Below are 24,887 nucleotides of genomic sequence, written 5' to 3'. Positions count from 1 at the left end.
CCAGGGCACCTGCGCGCCCACACAGCCGTGCCTGCGGCAGCCAAGGCACCCGTGCACGCACCGACTTGTGCACCTACCCGTGCGCTCGTACATCAGCCACCTATTCCTGCATCACCCCGTGCACCTGCGCGCCCAGACGCCCATTCCTGCACCAGCCCAGGCACCTGCCCTCCCGAACAGCCGTGCCTGCACCCGCCAGTGCACCCCTCCACCCATGTGTGCACCAGCTTGTGTGCCCACCCATGCATGCATGCACGCACCCATATATCACCCACCTATTCCTGCATCAATTCATGCACCCGGGCACCCACACACCCATTCCCGCAGCAGCCAAGGCGTCCGTGCACCCACCCAGTCTTGCACCAACCAATGCATCCATGCATGCACCCACCTGTGCATTCATCCACACCCAATTCATGCACCCCTCCACCAATACATCCACCTGTCCATGTACCTATCCTTTTGCACTCGGACCTCAGTTATTATCTTTTTTTAAAAATATATATATATAAAAACAACTGTGCCAACGTGTTTTGTTACCTGTAAGCTCTCCCCAGACAATGGTCAAGTACTAAGGGACAAATCCAGTTAAGGCAAGTGGTGGAATGAAACAGATGATGACAAAAGACAAACCTCATCTAGCCCATCTAATTTTGGTGTATTACTACTGGAAATTTGTGGCTGCCTCTGAAAGCTGCTCTAAGCCTACATTTTTATTACATGTTCCAGAAGAAAGATTAAGATTGCCTTTAATAAGGGTATGTATCTGTCCTTCCACATGCTAAATCAGTAGGAAGATGATGGTGTGTGCTCATGGATGACCACAAACCATCCCTGTCAGGAAACACAGAGCACAAACAGCAAAGTGCTTTTCAGAGACACCTGCAGCAGAGGCTCCCTGGCAGGAAAAGACTCAAAGCCAACCTGATTGATACAGCCCTGAATGACAAAGGAGTGATTTCATACTTAATGATGTTGAATTGCACATCATTTCTAGTATCTTTGATGCCCATTGGCATTAACATGCACTCTGTATGGCAGGAGCAGAGAGGATTCAACAGGAACAGTTTGAAGACAAAGGTGCATTGGAGCTGTGTGGGGTGGATGTGCAGGCAGAGGGATGTGCAGAGGCTGAGGCTCTCATGTCACTAAGGCACCCGAGGTCCAAATAGGTTTTTGCACATATGAAAAACCCTATAGCAAGAACAACAACAAATCCATCAGAAATGTGCTCTTCTGTTACCCATTACAGTAGTGTTTGCTTCTAGTGTTTTTATGTTCCGCTCCATCACTGCTCTACATAATGCTGTGAGATGAAAGGAGCTCCCTTGGTTCTCAACAGCACATGGTGTCAGTGTTTGCTGGGATGGCAGAGCTCCTGCTCCAGCCTCAGCCCCTGCTCACGGCACTGCTGGGGCAGTGCCAGCACAACCAGGGCCACTCTGCTTTCTGAGACGGACCTGGGGCACAGACCAACACAGCCCAAAATACAGCATAAAGTTATTCAAAACCCTGGGGCATAATTTTCACCTCCTAGATGTGAAATTTAGAGACAGGCAGGCTGGGGTCACCCTGAGTGGGTGCCATTGTTGAAGTCACTTACCTTAACATGAACATTAAAATAAGCCATGGAGTAGAGGCATCAGTCATTGGTTTGTCACATAAATGAAAATTGTTAAGTAACTTTAGACTTAATATGCAGATTCTTAAATAAATATGGTAATAGCATATCCTGATCACAAGTGAAAAAAGAGTACCAGGCTCTGGTGAGGAAGTATCAGTTGTTCCTCAGGAAAATAATTAAAAACTACAAATGAAGAACAAGATTAATTTAAATAATCAATTTGTATTTCCTGCTAGCTGATTTAAATAATGATGAAAATTGTTGATTAAAGCCCCATATTTAAATCTGTGCTTAATGAGAGTGCAAGCCTATGAGCATAGGCCCATAATAGTAAAAGATTCTGTAGAGAAAAAATAACTTTCACAATAATACTTCCAGGACTAGAAGAACATCATCCATCCTCTGCAAAAAGAAATGTATCTTACCCAGCCAAGCAATTCTTCATCCCTAAGATCTTAACCCTGTGAAAAGATCAGGGATAGGGCAATAAGTCATAGAATATTCGCAGCCACATTATGCAAGTACGACTGAACTGGTGATCCTTTTCACTACCCATTGGAGAGGAAGATGAAGTATTGCTGGAATAATTAAAAAGACAGGTTTGAATTCCCTAAGCAATGCAGATGAATGCCTGTCCAGCTCTTGGTCTTGGTGGCAGCAGCTTTTTAAGGTCTTGAGATGTTGCAGAGGGAGGAAGGCTGAAGGAGTGGGCCTTTGCCAACCCAAGCACCATGTGCTCCCATGCAGCCCCTGGCCTCTGTCCAAAATGCTGTTTAAGGGCCACTCCTCTAGCAGCAGAACAATTACTCTCATAACTACGCTTCAAATCTCCTCTAAACTTAAAGTGCCTTTGCTTTCCTCGTCAGTCTAAATCCAAGCACAAAAGCATTCATTATGAATTTACAGTGAATGTAGACAGCTACCTTTCACTCAGGGCTGTGCGAGTGTCATCAGCCTGTACAGGTATTTTACATGTCCAATATCCACTGAAATGGGCTCTTCCCTGTGGTCCTTAATCCACATCAATTTTTAGTCCTCTTCAAGTAATTTGGGAGTGCATTTGCAGCCCCATGGCCTGCCTCTCTATTAGCAAGGGTGACAGTCATCTCTATTTCTGTGCTGCTTAATCTTCCCCCCTGCACTGCCTGCTCCTGGGCTTGAGTGGTGTCTCCCACAGGGATACCTGCCCTTTTGGGAAGTGTACCATGGGATGAAAGCCTGAAGGCATGACCTTCACTGTTACCGAGATCAGTCACAGACGACAGACAAAGAGAACAGATACATTTCATAAAGGGGGTTTTAAAGTTATTGTATATTTTTGAGCCATGATTTCTGTTATGCCTGGTATTGCTATTGCCAACGTTCTTATTGTTGAATGATCAAAAGATACACAAAGATCTATAACTAGGGACATTTACACACACTTATCCTTCCAGACCTATGATTCTTCCCCTTCAACTCATATTTCTGAGGGCAGCAATGGGCCCCAACCTTGCAAGGCAGAGCACAAGATGCTCTGCAGTTTGTATCTTCCCAGGACATGGTTCCAGGACATGGCTGCTCCAGTTCCAGAGATAACTCTGGGACCATGCAGAAGCTTCAGTCCTGTGATGTGCTCTGAGCATGGTCCTGTCCTGCCTGAAAGGACAACAGTGTGGGACTTTATCAGGCTTAAATCACTGTTCCCAGCTGCCAGAGCCTTGCTGTGCCTCAGTAGTGGGTGTGAACAGATACTGGTTCAGGGACTTCTCTGCCTCTGCAATAAAGTTTAGGACCCATGAACAAATGAATTTGCTCCTTTTTCTCCCCCTTGCATTTGGCAAAAGCACTATTCCACTTTTGTGTCACACTGCCCTGCAAATCTGCTTCCAAAAGGCTGCCTTCTTTCTTCAAAGATCACTTCCAGTACTAGGCAAGATCTCTCAGAACCCTTGACTTTGCAGCTGGCAAAGTTTACAACATGTTTACAATACCCTGCATAATTTGACTATGAGATAATGTATAGTATAGTCCTTCAGTGGTGCACAGTGGGAAAAGAACAAGTGGAAAAAAATAAGGTAATGCAAAGCCAAGAAAAACAGATGGCAGTGAGCTCTCCAAGGGGCAAGAATGAATAAATAACTGCAGATTTTTTTTTTTTTTTGTCTGAGGAAAAATATATTGTCAAATCAATAACACAGTTTTTAGGAAATGCAAACTAGATCAAATGTGCATTTTTTCAGTATTAAACAATGGCACTTCATCGGGACTAATGGTCTGCGCTGCAGGTGTTTGCCTACATGAAACAGAGAGATGTAAAAATAGCATTGCTCCAAAAAGTTCTTGTTTGACCTCAAGGTTACATTTCATAAATTCTGGGAAGTTCTGCAATAGGTAACAAGCCAAAAGTTCAGGTGGAAATCAGAGTGCCCCAGCACTTACTGTGCCCTTTAGCAGCATTGTATCTTTGATAATCTTAGTCAGAGCTGCAATTCTGAGAGAAAAGAACCTCTTGACAATTTTGGGAACGTTCCTGTGTCAGCTGTTAGGGCCACAGGAAATGATACTTATTTAATACATCTGTGCATGCTTCCAGAATGATTAACTGATAACTTTTATTCTTTTTGACCACATCAGGTGAAGCCAAAGGGGAAAATAGAGACACCTAAAAATGGCCAAGTATACAAATATTCTAATTCTCCTCCAGTGAAAGATCTTTTTCCTTCTCTTAAGTCACCCAGAGGAAGCTAAGCAACATATGGGATGCATGAAAGTTGCTCTCTGCAGATCTGTCAGTGTGTTTTAACCATGCTGTGCATCAATCCCAACTGCTCTGAGCACGGCATCCCTGCTGCCGACTGGCTCATGCTCAGCTTCTCACCAGGAGACAAACCATCTCCTGCTGTGGCTGCCACAGACCCAAAGTCAGCAGCTGGAAGGCATTAGATCTCTCGTGCTCTTGCTCTAGCCATAGTGCAAGTGGTGCCTTGGGAAGGCTGACCTAGAACAGAGGCTAGACAGAGATAAAGAATAAAGTGGGTATTTATTAGGAGGCCTCAATGGATCCACCTTGGGCAGCACAAGAGCCCAGCCAGGACTACACCCAAGATGAACCAAAACGGTCACAAAATGGTCCATTTGCATATTGGAGTTAATTGTCCAATTACAGCTTCAACCCATGAAGTCCCATCCTGCTTGTTTTTCTCTCTTCAGCCCATGTTGTTTCTCCTCTTGGGCCTGAGATCTGGATCATCTGTCCTTGGTCCTCAGCTAGAGAAGGAATTGCTTTGTCTCCCTACTCTGTGAAGAGAGCTCACCATCCCCTAATATGAAGCTCAGAACTACACACTAAAACAGCCCGGAATCTGAAAAATAAAAACTAAAATTTAAGGCATCATAAGAATGATGGTTGCAGCATCTCCAGTGCTTCGTGGGCTATGGTGATGTGGTGGATTGTGGAGCAGAAGGAATCACAGGCTAGAAGCAGCTCTGACAGTGAGAAATAACCTCTTGGCACTGTGGCTGTGGAAGAGGCCTGTGCTCTCAATCTTCCAGGTTGGGTCCCCTGGGCTATGCTGGAGACTCGCACAGACCAAACCCTGCTGAAGATCTCAGGTGAAGCTGACATCTCTTGGTGACACTCCCCAAGGAGTTACATCTAGGTAGAGGCAGCCACTGCCCCAAAGCAGACAATGAGCATCCCCCAGAGCTGAGGTCCCAGCACACCATCACACAGCAGTGCTTTGAAAATGTCGGTCTTTCCTCGCACACGTGAGGTGGGGAGTCTCCATTTCCATTTCTGCTCCAGAAGATCTGAACTCACAGTGTTGGCTGATTGTAGAAACTAACTGCTTTTCCCCAGCATGTCAACAAATCAAAGTGCTGGGAAGCCAGTAGCTGGCAGAAGCTGCTTTTTGGGAGGTGGTGAATGCTCCATTATCATGCCCTCAACACCATTGATAATATTTTCATTGAAGCTCCATTTTCTGTCCTACCCATGCAAATATGAAGAGCAAAGTCACTGCTACTGTCTTAGTTATTTTCTCTTTCTGCTGGGAGTAGAACCTGAGCTCCTTAAAACCATGTACTCTGAAGTTCTGGAAGTAATCACTTTTCCTAGGCAATCACTTTTCCTACCTTCTCTCTAAAAATCAAAGTCTTTCTTGGGAAGCAATAAACCCACAGATGAGCCTCCCAGGTGCTAAAAGCCCCTGCTCCCCACCCTGCAGGTACCAAGCACTCCTCCCTCTAACAGCAGCTCCAAAAGAAAAGCAGGCCCCAGGGATGTTCAGGGAGCACAGCAGAATGTACAGTGGCACAGTTGGGCCCATGTGCCTGTAGGAGCTGCTGTGAAGTTGGTCAGAGGTGGCTCTTTTTGAAACAGGACAGGTTCCAAAGGGATACGAACTTTCGGAAGAGGCAATTGCTGGGAATGCCTCCAGCTCCAGCCCCAAACTGCAAACTAAAGTAATTGCTTTTGTTAGAACATATGGCAAAGCCCTGCATCCTACACGTGTTTTAATGCAGAGAGTGACTCTTAGTTTGGCATGCTACATGGCAAAGAAGCCAGCAGGGGTTTTGTCCAACAGGGAAGAGGGATGAAAGCAGGCAGTTTATGGCACTGCTATTTCAGCTTGTCTTCATTTCCTGGTCTGCATCACATCCCTAGGTCAGTCCAGCTCTGGTGATTCTTGGCTGTCCTCAGTCCCCTCACCTGAGTGTTTCTGTACCTGACCTTTATATTACAGGCTACAAAGGACTGAATTGGAAGTACTTTGTAACCCAAGGTGTTTTTCTATTACAAACAAACCTTTGCAGCAAATTCCAGGTAGGTTGATACTGTAATGTAATTCAAATCACCTGGTAGAATACTTGTCTATTTCTCCTTTACGAGTATCAGTACCCAGCCTATATTGTCTCTATTATACTTAAGCCTCCAAAATTACACTGATCAAAGCAACCTGCATTTATAAACTGATGTGCTCTTGCATTTGAGAGATTTGCCAAGTGCTAAATATAAGGTTTCTCACTATACTCAAATCAAATTCAAATTCCAGCTGCCTCTCAGCTAATATGCAGAAAAGGTTTAGCAGTACAAAGCCGTGTTTGTAGAATCAGACACCAAAGATGATTAAATTAAACTGAAAGGGGAATCAGTACAAGCCTGAAATTAGTTTGCTGAAGATACCAGAGTTCATTTCCTCCCACTGACAGACAGAGCCCCCTCGTGACCTTTACTGATCAGAGTAAACAGGATCATGGCTTTGCCAAGTCTGCCCCACTCCATCCCCAGCAGTGCCCTGACTGAAAAATCAGCTTCAGCCTCTGCTGCCCAGGGCAGGGGGGCTGCAGGATGCTCAAACCAGTGCAGCAGGTTCAGACACTGCCCTCTCCCCCATGGACTGTGATCCATCTCCTCCCTCTCAGTGGATGCTCTCCAGCACTCCAGGCATGCATTGAGATTTGAAGAAAAAATCCCGGGTTTATCTTGATGATCTCTGTTCAGGGCAAAGGACTCTTCATTCTTTGATTTGACCACAATGGCGAAACCAGGAAGGTGCCTGAAGTCAGCAGAGTGAGTTGATGAGATTTTGAGAGCAGGCAGGAGCAGGAAAGAATCCTAGGAGTGGGCAGACAGTTATTTCCTTGGTTTTGCTTTGCTAATCTGACTCCTTTGAGACAGCATAAAAATTGCCAATGGAAAAAAAAAAATCCTAACTTTGGCTATGGGAATAGAGCTGAAGGGATTTAAAGCATATGGTAGCAATAAAAAGTTGTTCATCTTCTCTCTCCCACTCTTCCCCATTAGCTGTTATTCTTGGGCATTATCTCTCTGAGCACTCTGGATGCTGCAATTGCACTGATGGCTCCATGGGAGCAATGGAAAACCACCTGCTGAAAACAAAAGCTTCTCTTGACTATTACATACACACAGGATTGCCAAGACACCTTGTTCTCTCCCTGCAGCTGGTACCATTCCGAGTCTCCTCCGAGCACAGATGGGAGAATAGCACCAGGTTGTTTGCTATTCTTGCTTTGCTAATGTCAGTGACCTGATTTACAAACCAGACCCAGACCACTGCTCCTATTTGGTGCATGGTACAAACTGGTGCTGGTCCTCAGAGACTTGCACACAGTCAATTTTCTACAACAGAAAGAATTTTCTCCCTTTAAGATGCAAGAGTTAGCACAGCTCCTTGGCAACATTTAAATTGCAAGGATAAATTGCAGGAGCGGGTATTCCAGAGAAGTGGTACAGTCTCTTACAAAAAACCCCTACTATGCAAATTCAATTAGACATATCCCAGGAGGGAAAGAAAAAGGGCAGAAAACCCCACAGTTGTGCAGGTCTGTCAACATGGGGCATATGACACCTGTCCCAGCAGCATGCAAGTATGGAAGCAGGTAACCAGCTGATGGAGCTTCCTCTGCCAGACAGTACCTGGTCCTCTGCTGTGCTCCAGGGGTAGATGTGCCCTCTTTTGGGCAGAGCAGAGTCTCCCAAGCCTGGGCATTGATGGCAGGAGAACAAAAAGCCCTCTCTCCGTCAGTGTGGCTGAGCAGGTGCAATGGCAGGAGAGAACACCCTCAGTTGAGCCAGGAATGGTGAAGAGAGATTATCATATTGTGCTTGAAAGCCAAGGTGGCTGATGGGCTGCACTTGCAGGGAGGTGGTCCAGTATAGCCCAAAGGGAACCTCTAAAGAATGCAGCCAAGAAGGCAACGTGCAGCAGGACCTGAAGCTCCAGTTGTCTTGCCCCAGGTGTGTGGCTTGGCTCTTGCCTGGCTGCTCCACCCAGCCCAGGTGAGCCTAGACACTGCCACGGAGCACAGGCCATGCTCTGGGCACCATCACACATAGCTACATCCTTGCTCTTGACTACAGAGGATGCAAAAAAGGATGCAAGGTTTGCTGCCAGAAAATCCTGTCTGAATAAATAATGCAGCTCTAAATTTGAAATGGTGAAGCTCTTGGGAAGCAGATCCTCACTGTGTTTGAGGCAACTGCCTCCTGCCTGATAAATGCACACACCACTGAACTCATGTGCTGCTGCAGCAGTACCTAAGGCCAGTAGGAAAAGTGAATATGGTCCATTTCTCCTGCAAGATCTCCCAGGGGAACTATGCCTCAGCCAGGCTAAATACTTCACTTGTGCTATATCTGTATGGAAATTGCATCTTTTAAGGTTTTGTTTTGAATGGGAAAGAAGTCAGACCTTGCTGAAAAGACTGGGTTAGGCATTCCTGGAGAAAAGCAGTGCATGGTCCTGCTCTTTGACAGCTGAGCCACAGTAAATAACAGAAGAGGGCCATACTGCCACAAACTCTGTTTTCCAGTCTTCCCCACAAAAACAAGGCACTAAGCATGGGTTTTCTTCCATGGCTGGAGGCCAACATGCCTCTGTGCAGCATGAGGATGGCTCTACACCAGCTAGTTACTGTTGACTGACAAGCATCTCCTCCTTTTCTTCTCTGGCTACAGGCTGACTCAGTTTGTGATGGCAGAAGCCTTGTAAGAGCAATATTAAAGGTGCTTATAAAAACAAACAAACAAACACCACACCCCTGCCATCATTTGTCACCTGCCCCAGATGTGTTTTACACACGTCTCACTTGCAGGAAATTATCCATGACGTAAGGAAATGCTCTTTTTGACATCTTCCTTTCTGTGAATTTTATTTCCAAGTCAACATGTCTGAGACACAGGCCTAGGCAAGGGAGCTGCAAACAAGGGTGAGGAACAACCCTGGGGTTGGCAGTACCACGCTGCCCTCTCCTGCCAGGCTCCCCAACAGATGCTAATCCACTGTCTGTGATTACTCTCTCTAGGATCTTTAAATCCAGGCTTTGGGGATTAAGGAGCCCTCCCCTTTCCCAAATGAGGGAATCCTCTCTTAATCCATTCCTGCTGGCACAACAACACTAGGGAATAACCCAACATTTTCTGGGGAGTGTAGTCCTGACTCTTTGTATTTCAAGGCCTATACAGAACACCACACCCAAATGCCTGTGCTTGAGAAGTCTCCAGCATCACAACTCTGGTTACAGATCACACCTTATATTCAAAACCCCTTTCACTGCCCCCTTTTTGGCATTGTTGTGGTGTTATCTGGGGTCTCCCACCATGCTACAAGCACTGAAAGCTTCTCAGCCCCACTGCCCCGGGTGCTCTGGAAACAGTCCTTCCACAAAGGATGGAGCCTTTGGGGTTGCTTATCGCTGCTCAGCACCCAGTGGTTGAAACAAATAAAAACAAGGACTGAGGAAAAGTGCCAAAACACAGTCAATATTTAACCAGCTCAAGGAAGATATGGTCTCAGTTGTCCTTATTCAGTGTTCACCTCTGGGAGGGTTTCACCAGTTTTAACCCACATTTCAAGACTGCCAAAGCCTGCACAAACCAAGCAGGTTTGTTTCATTGTAGTCTTCCCCCCAGTCCTCCTGTGCCCAGTTGCTTTTCCACCCATGGAAGAGCCTCCTTCTTTCTGGGGATGCTTTTGCTAGGTGACCTGTGGACACTGACACCAGCCACACTGAACCCAAGCCACAGCAAGGAGCATATCCCAGTTCCCACTTTGGCTCATCCACAGGGCTGTGCTCACTTTTCTCAGCTTTTCAGTCTATTTTTGAGTTGTCAGGGCTGGCTGAACGTGGCTCCAAGAAAGTCAGGTTTTGTATGTAAAAATAAAAATAAAAAAATTCAAGACCTATATAGGCTGTTTACAACCTAAATAAGACTAATTTACAGAGGGGGGGAAACATAACTCTTCATAGATCTAAAAAGAAACAACCTGCCTGCCAACATCAGCCGTTAAAAGCGTCCTGGGACAGCACCTGTTCCCATGGTGTGGGCTGTGAGCGGGGAGGCTGGGCACGGCCCTGCTGCCGTTTCAGGCGCTCCCTCCAGCGCGGCCAGCGGCTCGGGCCCGGGCGGCGCTGCCGGGCGCTCAGCCGGGCCGGCTTTGGCCGCTGCCCTTCCCGGCAGCTCCGGAGCGCACAGCGCGCCCGTGCAGCTTTGATTTAAGCTCTCGCTAGCAGCGTGAGCCCAGCCCGGGGCTGAGCACCCTCCTTCCCGCTGATTTATACACTCCCTCCGCTGCAGCAAGGATGATTTTTCTTTCTAATCCGTTTTCGCTGTAGCGCGCTCCAGCTTAGCGGAGCTTTGCTGGGGAAAGGGAGGCCGGATTGGATTTGTGCCAGGGAACAAAGACGCAGAACGCGATCGCCTTGCCCCGTTCGAAGCCCGAGAGGGGAAGGGTCCGCGGCACCAGCCCCCTTTCCCCCCGCCCCTTCATTCTCCCAGGGCTTTGCCCAGCTCTGTTTACGCGTGGCACTAATAACCTTTGGGAGGCGGCAGCGCTGCTTTAAGCTTCGAATTGCTGTTCACAGAAAGGGATGTTCATCCCGACAGGCTCGTTGCCATGACAACGGGAGATTTTCCCCCCCTCCCAGAAGGGTGCCGCTGGCGGAGAGGCGATGCGTGCCGTTTGTCCCGAGGGATTTAGCCCTACTGAGGGCAGGTTTTTTGGGAGCCGCAGCGGGAGGCCATGGGAGCAACAGGAGCAAGGAGCACTCCTAGGTCAGGACGTCTCCAGCCTACCACAAATCCAAAGGAAAGACAGGGACGGGAGAAGTTTAGGTGGCTCTGGTATCAGTACGTAGTAAATGGGGGATGATGGAAGCAGGACCTTTGGATAATCCTAAGTAATACCTGTTCCCTTTAATGAGTTACTTGGATGGATAATATTCTTCTGTGAATCACATTTTCACATAGTCCCTGCTGCCTGGGTGTGGTGATGCTGCTTCACTTGCACACTCTGGCACAGGGTGAACCTTGTGCTGGGAGATCTTAGCAGTAAAATAAAATTTTCTCTTCCAGTAATATAGAGAATGCACAGATAGCAACCCCTGCTCTTGGAGGCTTCCAGCTCAAAACCTGGATCCTTTTCATGAGGAAGGCAGACAAAGACCTAGAAGCAAGTTGGGAACAAATGCTACAGCAATATTCTGCTGGGAAACACACAAATACCCCTGGCAGTGCTAAGCATTGAATGGAATCATCACAATTTAAAGTCTACCATCATCATCTCTAAATGGGCACCATGGGGAACACAAAACAAGAGGAATATAATTCCCCTAAATTGGGAATGACACTGGCCACCATCTTTCAGCTGGAGCAGGAGCCTACATTCCCAGCAGTGCCTCAGCCAGGCAGTGAGCAGGTGAGAGCCGAGGTGACAGATTCCATGAGAAAAGCCATTATTTGCCATAGATGCTGCATTGATTTTGGATGGCAGAAGCTCATCTGACTCAATATAGACCCAATAGCTCCTTTCCTTCTGGAAAACCACTGAGAATTGTAGAGTTGTGTTTTCAATGTATATCCCCTCATAGTGGTTTGTCCCTCCATATCCCCTCTTTGTACCTGTTTGATCCATCCCAGCTTTCCCCTCCTCTGGTCACTCTGAGGCCTTGCCCCAAGAGCCGCTCCCATGTCCTTCCCCCAGTGGCTGTTCGGTTTTCCCACCCCCCTATATCTGGCAGCTCTGGGTCAGGAGTCCCTCTCTCTTGCTCTGGAGGTCCTTCAAAGCCAGATGTGGCCTGGGACCTCTCCAGGCCCTCATTAAACTTTGGAACTAATCCTGAGGGAGAGCGCCTCTTTCCTTTGCTTGTGGGATCAGCTCGTCTTTGGACTCACGAGGGAGCTTCTCCGAGCCCCCCGGGATCCAAGGAGAAGTTCCTTCCCTCTGCCCGCCTCGCCCCACTGCCCAGCTGGCCGGGCTCCACAGGGGTTCTATCCCCGTGGATTCGAGTTGGAGACGCAGCAGAGAATGAACTTGCAATTTAGTGGACTGGCTGCTGTCATCTGCTCTTCGTTGTGGAGATCTTTGCAATGCCACCTCTAGGCCAGTAGTGGGAAAGCAAGAGCCACGTGTTCTGCTCTTGGCTTTTTTTTCTGTCACAACGTGTATCATCAAACAAGTGCAGAAATGCTGCCCATTTCACACAGAATTACTGCCTGTAGTAAGATTTCATTAATTGCAAATGAGAGCAGGACTTGGTCCACACAGTGGAAGTAATAGATGGTCCCTATAATTAAACATTAAGTGTACGTCCATTGATTTACCTGCAGTATTTCAAAATAATTAGGCTGGCACAATAGATCTTAGTCTCTGTGAATTTAATATCCCAGAAATCCTTTAAAGTTTTTCTGAGTCTACCTGCTTTGTGAAATGCTGTATTTCTTCTGCAACTCAGTGCTAAAGCAAGGGCAATTTAGTGAAATCCAACGAGGCATGCATTGCATGCTAAAGTACAATTTCCTTTTCTGTTTCCCAGGTGAATAGTTTTCAGTTTTACACCAGTTCTTTTTCTATATGTTTCCTTAGATTTACCTTCCTAAAGAATTTGAATTTTGATTCATCCTTTGAAAAGCCCTAAGACGCTGTAAACAAGAAATGAAGGTTTCAAGAAGACCAGAAAGTTTTCAAGAACATTTAAAGTACCCCAGAAAGTCAACATCAATTTTCTTAGTCTCCATTCCTAGGCTACTAAGTACAGTGCCACTGTGAATGATTAACCTTGTCAGAATGTATCTGACTACTGCCTTTATAAAACCAGCCTTTAAGAGTCCTGTCTCAAGGAGGAAAAAAATAAAGGGGCATGTGATTAGCCTTCAGGTCTGAAGCTTGGTGAAGCACAAGGGACTTGCAGAAGATAGAGCATCTCCTTACTTTGCTGGTTTAGCTTGGAATGAACAAGTAAATCTGGAGCTGGAAAAACAAGATACTTACTTCCAGTTACCAAAATGAGGGACAAGGCAGAGAGCTGGTGGTTATAAAAGCAGAAGAACGTGGAGTCACAAACAACTTCAATTTGGTGGCTTTGGGTAACATCACCCTTACTCACTAACATGGTACTGAATACAAAACATGCCTGGGTTTTGCTTATCTATCCAACACGCTTAATAGTATTTCATATACCTGAAGTCCACTTATTTGCATGTTTAATTACATTCTAGTTTCTACCCAAGAACTATTGACTCAAGTTTCCAGGAAAAAAAAAAAGTAAAAACAGAACATAAAAGCCAAGTAAATGCTAAAGTTAGAGCATTAGGTACTGAAAAGCCAACATAAGTACCATACATACTCAGCTCCAATTTTTAAACTGTATGTGAGGTATCCTTTTATTTGGTGGAGGGGCTGTATTTAATTACAGATGGATGCATTTGAAAGGTTAGCAAATGAAAATCAGTTTTTGTTAGATGAATAGAAAACTCAAAGAATCTTAATTTAATATCATCAACAACTGGGTAACACCTCCCCTGCCCCCTTAAGGTCCACCTGCTTACAAATGTAGTGCTGAAACTGAGCCTCTTGCATCCAGGTCATTTTCAAAAGCTCATTGAGGCTGCTAGAGAATTGGGTTCAAAAATGAACAAATCCTTACACAGTGGAGTATGTTCAGCCCTTTGTCCAGGTTTCATCCTAGGCAAAGGGCTGGAAAATACAGTGTAGTGATTTCTCCTGGCTTTCAGGCACAGACATTATATAGAAATTTTGATTCATGCCCAAACAACCTTTAGAGAACATTAGAAGTTCTAAAAGAGCCAAGAGAGCCTGGTCACTTCTGTAACTCTGCTCACATGCACACAATACTAAGACTGGCCTTAACAAGTGTCCACTTGTGCAATGGCTGCTCTGTGAGCGACTGTAGTTACCTGCTGTCACTGGTGCTCAGCACCAGCTGAGGCAAACAGCAAAGCCACAGGTTAACAGCTCAGTGCTGGGCAAAACAAGGACTTGGAGTTTGCATGCCCAGGAGAACATCCAAGAGTAAACCAGGGACAGCCTCTGAATTCAGTTTGTCCTTCAGTCTGGTGACTGAGACCACAAAGGACTGAGATGCACTGCCTTGTGCAGAGGCTGCCACCTCTGTGGGCACGGACACAGCCTGGTCAGGGCCATCCCACTTGCTAAGGACAGCCTTGCTGCCAACTGGGCTGAAAAGGAAGGTGCAGGAAGGACTTGGGTTTTCTGTCTCTTGCAATGCGCTGAGATCCATCCCTGCCCTGACACGGCTGCTGCAGCTTGTGTTACCAAACCTCCACAAATCCTTCTGAAAGTGCTGCAATTTAAGCATCCCCTTGCAGGCTGCAGGGGATGCAGCATTTTGGGACCCTCAGCACAAGAGGTTGTTTGCTCCCAGCCCAGCTGCATCAGTCCTCTCTAATATTCCCATAGTGTTTAGTCAGCTGGGTTACCTCAAAACCCCTTTGCTGGGGGGTGAAGTGGCTGATGGTTGCTCTGATGTTCTTGATGTAGGATAGGTTTAATATATTTTGATATAAACAGAAGCCTACCCACTGAGTTCTATATACTTTGAATTAAGCACCGTGTACATAGATTTTCCACTTAGGGCAATGAAAGACTTGGTTATTCTGTCCTCATTAACACTAGTGGAATCTGGGCATCCCGATTGTGTAGCTTTAGAAATGCCAGCCATAAAGCACAATTGTACTCATGTGCAGCCCATGTGTCCTTTTCTTTGCTGGGATTCAGCAGGAGCTGTTTCTGGTTATAAAACATAGTTATTGGTGAAAACAGCCTGCACCCAGAGCAATGATGAGACAGTGGGATTTATTCCATCACATAGACCTGTTGATTAAAACCATCATTCATATCACTGAAAAATGAACAGCCACAGAGGCAAACTACCCTGGAGCTTGCTCTTTCATTCTCTAGTAATCATTTCACACAACATAATTATCTTGAAAAGTTGCTGATGACAAGGCTAAAATACAAAAATATTCACAAGTATCTCCATGAACAGTTTATTGATGTGCTTGCTAAATTTTCAGCACACATAGAGGTTGGGAGAGGTCTTTGCTTGTCTGCATTAACATTTGCATTTGCTGCTCATACGAAAATACAGGCTTGATGATGTTAATTGCAACTCTTTCATCTTTCTGCTTTAAGCTGTATTATAACTGACCTAGCTTAAATCTGCAGAGCTAAAGGGATCCAGAACCAGAGGGATACATCCTTTATATCTTATGTGACGTTCCACATCACACCCTCCAATCTGATCTTCAAGGCAGCTAAGACACCACTGCCCGAGCTCTCCTGTCTAAAGGTAGTGCTGGGGTAGTTCTGGTAATCTGGGCAGAAAAAAGATGCAAAGATCTATTTTATTATAATTCTCCTGTGAATGGCACAGTCTCACATGGAAGGCTAAGCTAGTGTGAGATTCCAGGGGTGTTGAAAGTGCCCACCTGGGCTGTACCACAGCTCTAGGCAGCAGTTCAAGACTGACTTATGAAGTACAGAGGCAGCTTCTGTGGTTACAGTTATCAGCATAATGTTGTGGCACAACATCACGAACTGCCTGAACAGACAGGGGAAGGTTTGCTTTGAAAGGAAGTCATGCAACAGAGAAGCTGGGCTACTCGTTTTGGGCTCAGTGTAATTAATGAAAGCTCTCTGAGAAATACCCAGATCAGTTTCCCTTGGGCACAAAGCACCAAAGGCCAAACCTGATGTGCAGCAACTCAGAGTGATGCTGAACCTTGCACCCAGATGGAAGAAGTCCCTTCTGTCCCTGTCTGTGCTGCACTTCCCACACAGCACTGTCAGGAAGAGGAATAGAGAATACAAAAGTCTGATGCAGGGAGCTGCTGCATCCTTACAACAATGGGAAGGACAGGTAGATATGGCCTCAGCAATGCTTTTCCTGGGAACAGACCCACCAAGCAGTGAGGGACCATGGCATCAGTGGGATTAAAGCCTCTCTGTGTGCTCTGCTTTACACCTCACCCTTCTCTTGGATGGAGATGAGCAACACAGGAAGGGAAATAAAGCAGCCTTATTTCTGACAACAGCCCTGGAAAACCGGGCTTTGCAGCAGGCCAGGAGCCGCACATGAGCTTTCAGGAGGGGGATTTGGGCTCCTTGCAAGGAGGCAGTGGAGCATATGTTTTTAGATAGAAAGTACAAAAACAAAATGAAAATACATAAGCTTTTGTTATCTGAGGCTATGAGCTGTATCTTGCAGATTCAAGGAGGCAGCTTGGCTGAATCCCTCTGCAGGCACCAAAGCCTGACTGGGAGCAGGGCCAGAAAAATCAGTGCTTGGAAAAACACTGCTGAAAGATTATAGTTCATCCATACAGGAGCAATTAGGATTTTTCCAGTGAAATTATTAAATCCAGGCAAGTATATTTGGAAAAGACACACAATACCTTCCAGAGAAGGAGATTGACCAGCTGGAGCGATGTCAGTGGAAGGCCACCAGGCTGGTTTTGGGGACTGACTGGCTCCACCAGGTCTCTAGAGCCTAGAGAAGAGGGAGTCTCCATCCTTGGGATATGAAGAAAGAGGATTTAAGCCACAGCCAAACCCTTACAAACACCACTTTCACCAGACCCTAATCTGTTGCTGTCAGGCCTCTAAAACTGAACTTCTGGGGCTTGCCCAGAGTGCTTTGGAAAGAGAGACCAGAAATGAAGGTAATTCAGGTAAAACATTAGATCATTGCAGGTGAAAAGGACACCTAACACACTTGCAACTGGTTGATGTTATTAAAAAGGTATTTTGTATGGAAGAATTCTCTGCAGCAGCTTATCCAAAGCAGGGTGTTTGTTTTACCTGCTCAGTTCCCTGCAGGATGCTTCCTTTGCTTTTACATAGAGACAAACCTCTAGCAGAGACCACTAAATATTTCTGATCTACACTGGTATACAGAACTAGAGAATGTGCTGACAGGCAAAAGCAATTTAATTGCAGTCAGGTTGCATTTTTAAATCCTCAGCCCCTGACCTTCAAGAGAAGTCTGACTATAGTGAGCACAGAAAGCACATCCATCACTGTGCTGGGGAAAAAGAATGGGAAGCCAAAAAGCAGAGTGTGCCCATTTAGAAAATTAGCAGTTCATATTTGTGCTCTGCATTTAATAAGCTTCTGATTAAAGAAGATTTTCAGGGTTTTCCAAATATGGTTTCTTCTCTGGATTAAGTCAGTTTGGTATCTGTACACTCAAGAAAAGCCCATGTGTTTAAGTCAGAAAATCTGCATTAATATTAATTTTAAGCAGGAAAGCAATTTAGGAGTTAGACTATTTGGCAGTTCTAAGAAATGTACTCAAAGGAGTGCTTAACCCAAGACATAACCCATTTTTGTCACCACCCAGCAGTTTTGAAGGACAAGAAGAAGTGATGTCACTGGCTTTTTCCAGCATGGGAAGGATGCAGCAAACATCAGGACCCGACTGATTATCCTAGGGCAGCCACATGCTAATTGTCACTCCGACACACAGCTCCCTGGTGGCTTCCATCAAGTCATTTCTCCTGTCTGACCTAATTTTCTCAGCTGCAGAAGAAGGATAATACTGACTCATATAGGATTTATGATGGGAAAAGGATTTATTTTATCTTATAAGCCACAACTGAGAGATGCCAGGAGTTAAAGGCCCAGCGTGGCAACAGCAGAGAAATGTGGGATCTCTCGCATGAGGAATGTGGTGTTTAATCGGCTGGGCCTGGCCCAGGGAGAAGAAGCAGCACTTGCATTTCTAAATGGGGAACAGTCATTCTGATGAATTATTATGTACTTTATCTACATGTTTAATTCTATTTTTCATTCATCCAACTTAGAGACCACTGAATAATCTGTGATTTCTTTTTAAATGAACAAATCGTATGATGAATTTTGTCCCTTTTTTTCCTTATAAATACGAGCACTTTGTTCCACTCTGTAAACTGGTGATTGCTGACAGGGTTACATAAAACTTTGAGAATGTTTGGCAGGGACTCAGGTTTCTCAAACAAGACAATACGCCAGGTACATAAGACCATCCTAAAAATGTGCCAGAACTCCTGCCTGTAGCATTTCTGCTGCTCTCCAGACCTGTGCTGTCTCCGGGCTCCCAAGAGAGAATCATTAATGTTCTCCTGTCAAGTGAAACCTGATAAATCTCCACTGGGGGTCTCTGTTCTTCAGAGTTTCCAGGTTCAATGCTAGCTCAATGCCCTGAGACTGACACGAGGTTCTTCAAGGGCAAGGAGACCTGAGACCCTCCACGAAGTGCAGGAGGGCTGTGGGTAAAACTGTGCTGACTTCCCAAAGGGAGGTGCTGACCAACCATCCAGGTCAGGTGCTTTACAGAGAGCACTGGAAAGCCCATTTTCCAGCACCATTTAATTTTCTCAACTAGTCCCCCTTTGGATTATTACCCACTCACATGCAGGGAATACTTGATAGCCATGAACACGATCTTAAGGAATTACAGAACAGTTGAGGTTATTAAGGACCTCATTTCTCTAATCTAGCTCATCTGGTCAAGCACAGAGCAGGTGCAGCCAGAGCAGGTTCTCCAGCTCTTTATCTAGCTGGATTTTCAATGTCTCTACACATGGAGAGCTTTCAAGACCCACAGCATTGCTACTGTAATGAGTTTATCACTTGAGAACTGAACCCGCTCTGAGAAGGAGACTGAACTTAGATGTCCACCAAAGGTTCCTTTCAACCCAACTCATTTTACAAGACCATGACAACCAGGACCAGAATTCTGGCAAGATTAATTGCTGGGTTTTAAAGGAGCTTTTACAGCTGTAAGGAACCACTGGAAATGCTGGCTCCTTGGCCCATGGACTGACCTAGAGTTGGAGTTCAGAGAAAGGGAAAATGCATATCTATAAGTCATTAGGGGGCTGCAGAAGAGGCTCCAGGGGACACCAGGGGTGAGTGCCAGAACACTGGAGGCAGCTTGAGTCTCTGGCTGGAGTGAGGATCAGCCCATGGCCCTGTCCTGTGGAACACTTCACCTAGAGCTGGCCTTGGAGACTGGGTGTTGATGGCAGAGGCATCAGGGCTGAGGCAGGAAGGATGGCCAGAGGTACAACTGGGTTTTCAGAACACCAGGACCCAACAGAAGCTGTTTCTGCAAGCAATTGTACTTCAGGAATAGCTGACCTTTTCAAGGATTTGAGATCCAGTACAGAAACATTCAAAGAATGTGCATATACCATTAAAATATTACTGCAAGTCCCCAGTGGCTACAAAACTCACTGCCAAAATCTGAGAGAAGACAAAAGATTCTATTTCTGGCAATGTATTAGTCAAGTTAATTAATGCAAGACTGTTATAACTTAAGAGTCTCAAACTGACTGATAATATTTGTGAAGGTTTAAAAAAATTCTGTAATTCATCACTCTTTTTTTAACCTTAAGAAATTCTATGGAAAATGTAAAGGGATACTTTAACTGAAAAGGTCAATGCTTGCAAATCAACACATGAATAATTTAGAGTTGTCTGTGGGATGTAAGTTTGAGCCTGTGACACCCTGTGCTCTGTAATGATGTGCTCACCTCACACACTGGTTTTCAGGCACTGAGGGTTGTGTGCCCTTAAACTCAGCTCTGTGGCATGGCCATGCTGTCCACGCACCTCTCATTAGTAGCTGCCTTTTGCATTTTCTCCTCTGTGCTCCTGCTCCACTCAATTAGCAGGCTGTGACTAAACCATGTTTAACAGTGAGCAAGAAGCCTCAAGTGAAAGGAAATTTGCCTTCAGAAAAGAAAAATGGGAAGAGTACCAGAGCATCTAATGAGATATATACATAAATAGGTCAGTATTTTATTGAATCACAAAGGAACATCCTTTGTAAAAGATTAAAAAAAAAAAAAAAAAAAGGAAAACTGGTAGTTTTCTTCTTTAGATTCATGACCAGAATAGTAAAGTGGTGTCAAACATCACAAAACATTTGGATGCATCCATTAATATGCAAAGGGGAGCTTTTTTCCAAGGAGTCAGGTAGGACTAAGCTGCCAATAATTAGTGAAAGAACTCTTTTATTGCCATCAACTATTGCTTCTGGTACCAAACTGAAAATTAAAAAAGCATTAGCTAGTCACTGTTTTCATTTCACTCCAGGAAGTCTTCAAGAGATACAACATTCCTTACTCAATGTACAAAATCTCCAGACTTACTGAATGAGGATCAAACCAGCATCTCAGCTTTTCTAATAAAAATTTTCAAGAAAGGAAGTGAAAAAAATAGCAACTTTTATTCTCCCCCACTCCTCCTTTCAACTTTTTTCTCTTTTTAAGTCTAATTTTACCTCTTTTCATGTTGCTACAGAAAAAGAGAGAAAGGAAAACAAACACAAAGGGAATAGAGCAAAATTTAAACTCTATTTCTGCACCTGGGAACAAAAAAATGCTCTGTGGCTTTAAACAACAGTTTTCATTCAGTGAGGAACTGAATTTCTTAGTGATCCTTCATGCAGGTATAATACTTTGAAGTAAGGATTGCAATCAAACAGAAGGGGAAAAGAGAAGCAGCTGTTTTGTGAGAGCTCCCACAGGCTGCTAGAGGGCCTGCAGAGAGCTGCTGACCACCAAAGAGCCTCTGAAGGCTCTCACTGCACTTACCTTTGAGCTCTCAAATCTCTACAACTCTCCTGAGCACACTCCAAGTCACAAATGAATTTGTACCTCCCCTTCCTCAGCAGAATAAACCCAGAGTGTAGGGAAGCTGTTGTAAAGCTGACATCAAATTTAACAGTATTGAAATTATTTCGCTCATAAACATTACTGAAATAATTTAATTCATAAACTCAAAATACCCATGGGAATGCAGGCAGCAAAAGGGAGGCCAAATGACAAGCTCAAACCTGGATCCTCAGCAAGTGCCTCAAAGCCCTGTGGTGCCCCTGTAAAGTCTCCAAGTCTCCTGGAGGTTTGATTTCAAGGATGTGCTTTCTATGAAAAACATTGCTTTTTATTGCTCCTTTAGGAGCACCAGGAACGCAGAAAATAAACAGAGTTTCAGGATCTGCTTGAAAGAGGTTTAAGGTAAGACTCTAATTACACAAAGATTAAAGAGCACTGACGATTTAAAAAAAATATACAGTTCCTTGTAAACAGACATTTTGAACCACGTGGTCAAATCAAGCCAGTATTGGCACCAAATCTCCAACAAAGGTGCTATCCCTTTTTCTGGTGGCCAGCAATTTTGGCAAGCCCCAACTAATGGCTAATGTAACTATTCTAATTGATCACTGTTCATATGGCTAAAGAAGTATCAAGCAAAGGCAGATAGATTCTTGTTCTCCCACCAGAACAATGTCCAGCCATCCTGCAAGGAGAGTGAGCCCAACACAGAAGTGCTGCAGCAGCACTGTCATCCCAAGTCTTTGCTCCTCTGCATAGGTCTCCCTTTCCCTCTCATGAAGCAGGTCTTGAACTCAGCTGACACAGAGACAGAAGATTTGGGTTCTTTCTGCTGCTTCTAACACACCAATTTGTGGAAAAAGCTGTAATCAGGTGCACTCAAGCCTGCCATGAGATCTCCACACACACTCTCCAGTGAAAATCCCAATCACTCTGCTGGAAGCAAGCAGACACCTTCTGTAGGAGGCCCAGGAGACCCAAGGGGATCACTCAATAACCCAGCTCACATGGCACACATATTCACTCAACTTCTTGCTCAACATGAGAAACAGCAAACTCCATGCAGCAGTGGAGCATGAATCAGTCATTTCTTAACAGGCTTGAAAAGAACAATCTAGCCAATTAAAATGGTGCAGCAGCCTGAGGGTTAATGCTGGTTAGGAAAGGATTCAGTGGAAACCCTTGGAAGAGTTAGGCTGGGAACTGCAGTGGAAATCACAAACTGGTGGCAGCCAGAAGTGGAGACAATTGATGTGTCACTGCTGCTCCATGGGTCACCAACTGGAAAAATAGATTTATGCCTGTGAATATGGTAATATAAAGCCCAGGGCAAGCTCGAGCTCTTCACTCTTCCCACATATTACAGCAGTGGAGACAGAAATAAAAAAAAAATTAAAAAATAACTGCTTTTTAAATGTTTTCTTGACCTGATCTAGCACCTCTCATTTTAATATCTATTTGTTGACTAAGAAGAATCACTGAAGAAAGAAATTATTCCTGGGGGGGGGGGGGGGGGGGGGCAGGGAATTACAAATAAAATAATTTTCTCAGTGTTTCTGGGTAGCTTGTGGCTTACCTCTTACAACCAGAGGATTTCTGGTGAAGAGCAGAAGGGTCAGCCTAGAAGAAGGTGAGAATACTGACATTCCCTGTCTCAAGATGTGGCGGTGTGGTGGGGGAAGCAGTCGCTACTGCTTCCATAGGGGTCACCCAGGGCTGCGGGCCCCCCAAAATGAGGGGAGGTGTCACCCAGGGCTGTGGGCCCCCCAAAATGAGGAGGGGGAGCTTTGCCAGCCCCCGCTGCTGCAGTCTCGCTGTCTGCCAACAGGTGGCGCCACTGAACTCATGAGAAATGGCATTTACTAGAAAAAGGAAAGTTTTGTTAAATATCCCTTTCTTTTAAAGCCAAAAGCCCAAGGACTCGAACGATTTTTTTTTCCTCCTAGAAAAATGACCCTAGATCTGAGGTGAAACGTCGGCCTTCCATGCATCCCACACAGAAACCCACTACCCCAACTGCATCGCCATGGAAGCACGGTGAGGAAATAAAACTTCCAGCTGGCCTCACCAACAGGCAAAAGCCCCAACAGCCGGGGCCAGCGAGGGAAGATTGGAGTTATGCCTCCACTCCCCTTCTCCTGCCTTTTGGACTGACCTTTAGTCTCCAGGAGCATGGAGCTTTTCACACTCTGTCAGCACACTTAATAAGCAGGGTGTGCAAACTCATTGTTTACAGAGGCAGTGCCTGGAGTTTTTTCCTTTCTGGCAGCAAAAAGGACCGTAGACCTTTTTTTGGCCAGGACTGCAAGGATACAGGAGGCTCAGGCTGCCCACAAAGCCTGGCAGGTATGGCCTGATCAGCCTGCTGATAGCAGCTTGCCCTGCTCACACCTGACGCTAGTGAGACACAGCAGTCTGGCAGGGCCACCCATTCCTGCTGATTCTGATCCTGATGGAGAGGGCCAGTGCCACCCTCAAACATGGCACCCGCAGCTACTCAGCTTGCCAAGCATGGCAGCAGGTCCAGGGCTGTGCTGTCCTCACCAGTAGGGAGGGACTTGTGTGCTTTCCCAGCCCAGTCAGCACTGAGCACAGGCATTTGCAATCGTGGTTCCTCTGCAAGGAACAGGAATGATACCTCTTTCTGCTAAATAAGCAATGCAGGTAGTCCTATTCCTCCACAGATTCTTTGCAGGTCATGTCCTGCCCCAGTCTTCTGGCAAGAAGGGCTTAAAGGTTTGTAAAAGCTCTTGGCGAGTAAAATAAGCCCACCAAATACACACAGCCCTGCTGCCTCTTGCTGCTGCTGAGCCATTGGAAAGCCAATGGGATGCTACATCCCCTCTCCAAAGAATGATCTGTATGTTTGTACACATGCTGGGTGGGGTGCACAGAGTGGATTTGGGGTGCAGCTGACAGCAACACCATCCCAAAAGCACCTGGAGCTGGGTGGCTGTGATAGCACAACACTATTGATCCACAAGATGGGATCTGCATGTTCACATGGATGATGAGCAAGAAGGAGCAGTACGTATGTGGGTCATGCTGACAGTCAGTCCCACGCTCCCAGTGCCTTTCCAGTTAGAACAGGGAATGACACAACTCCCACCTGCAAAGCCACACATTTTTAAGGGGGGCCCTTTACATGGGTCCACACCAAAAATAAATAATTTTTAAGAATAGTATTTAAAGAGCAGATTCTGATGCCAAGGGTTTAGTGGTGATCAGCAGAACTTCCACCATGGCCAAGAAGGGACAGAAAGGCTTTGCCTCCAGCCAGAGTAAGAAAGTGCAAGAGCTGGCAGCATCCCTCCCGACTCGCTTCTGGGGGTCAGCTGAGTCTTGATGATGCAGCATTCACCTTTGCTGGTCTCACTCCCAAGTCTACTGGGCTCTCGCCAGTTCTGCAGAGGCTACAGCTGTAGCAGGGAGTCCTGCTCAGTGCCCTGCAGTCAGAGGTAACTACACCTCGTGCCATGGCACTGCTCTGCCTGCCTGAGAAACAGCAGAACCCTCCCTTCAATCTCTGTTGTCATTAAAAAAAAAGCCCTTTCTCCAGCACCCAGTTTGTTTCCTGTCTGACATGAGTGACCCGCCTGAACTGGCACAGACCCTACTGCCTAGCAGCACAGTGCTCCCAGGGTGGTTTGTTTTACAGTACAACAGGAGCTGCTTACACAGGTCAGGACTCCCACTCCTGTGTCCACTTGGAACCCTGCCCAGACTCACCAAAACCACCTGTGTTACAGCAGTAGGAGAGTGGCAAGTTTAAGAGCCTCAGCGTGCCAAGCAGATATGGGGGATTATTTCAACTTCATGGTTTCCCAGTGCTAT

At 45.8% G+C, this 24,887-nt stretch overlaps 1 protein-coding gene across 2 annotated transcripts in view; it reads right to left on the bottom strand.

The window, feature by feature from the left end:
* The window catches only part of PAK5 (p21 (RAC1) activated kinase 5), a 162,207-nt gene that overhangs the window by 86,157 nt on the left and 51,163 nt on the right, over positions 1–24,887 (bottom strand). The window contains exon 1 of one of the 2 annotated variants that reach the window (XM_077781971.1): positions 541–549. The exons of the other annotated variant lie outside the window; for it this stretch is intronic. The gene's annotated coding sequence lies outside the window, so the exon portion shown is untranslated. Of the gene's footprint in view, positions 1–540; positions 550–24,887 lie in introns of those variants that run through there. 2 annotated transcript variants of the gene reach the window in all.

The sequence above is a fragment of the Lonchura striata genome, chromosome 3, assembly GCF_046129695.1.
Source record: "Lonchura striata isolate bLonStr1 chromosome 3, bLonStr1.mat, whole genome shotgun sequence".
NCBI lineage: Eukaryota > Metazoa > Chordata > Aves > Passeriformes > Estrildidae > Lonchura > Lonchura striata.
This window is presented reverse-complemented; position numbering and strand designations above follow the sequence as displayed.